Here is a 377-nt window from a genome sequence, read left to right as displayed (position 1 = left end):
TCTCTTTAGGCATTGCCCATTTCCCCCCATCCCCCCTCCAGGCTGCTCATACATTAGCTACCTGAAGTCCGTTTTCCAGCAAGGCCGCAGAAAAAGAGGGTGCTGCTGGCGCACCAGACAGGGCAGAGCCCCGCAGGCACCCTCTCGCACTCCGAGTTAGAGCGTGGCTTTGCTTCCCGCAAGAGCACTCCCGGGGCCCGTTTTTCCGAGGGATCGCTCCCGAGCCAGGGAGACCAGCCTCCTAAGGGGACATGCGGGCGCCTCCTCCCAGCGGGATGCCGCCTTTTCCCCATTCCCTTCGTCCGCCCTGTGGGAGCGGTCCGCCCCGGGCGCTCCCGCCGGGACCCCGCGCCGCACCAGCCCCGGGGTGGGGGGGG

Source organism: Corvus kubaryi, unplaced genomic scaffold (assembly GCF_017639235.1).
Source record: "Corvus kubaryi isolate FWS band 111438036 unplaced genomic scaffold, C.kubaryi_AGA036_p1.0 66, whole genome shotgun sequence".
Classification (NCBI taxonomy): domain Eukaryota; kingdom Metazoa; phylum Chordata; class Aves; order Passeriformes; family Corvidae; genus Corvus; species Corvus kubaryi.
The sequence above is the reverse complement of the archived record's forward strand: the minus strand, read 5'-3'. Positions refer to the sequence as shown.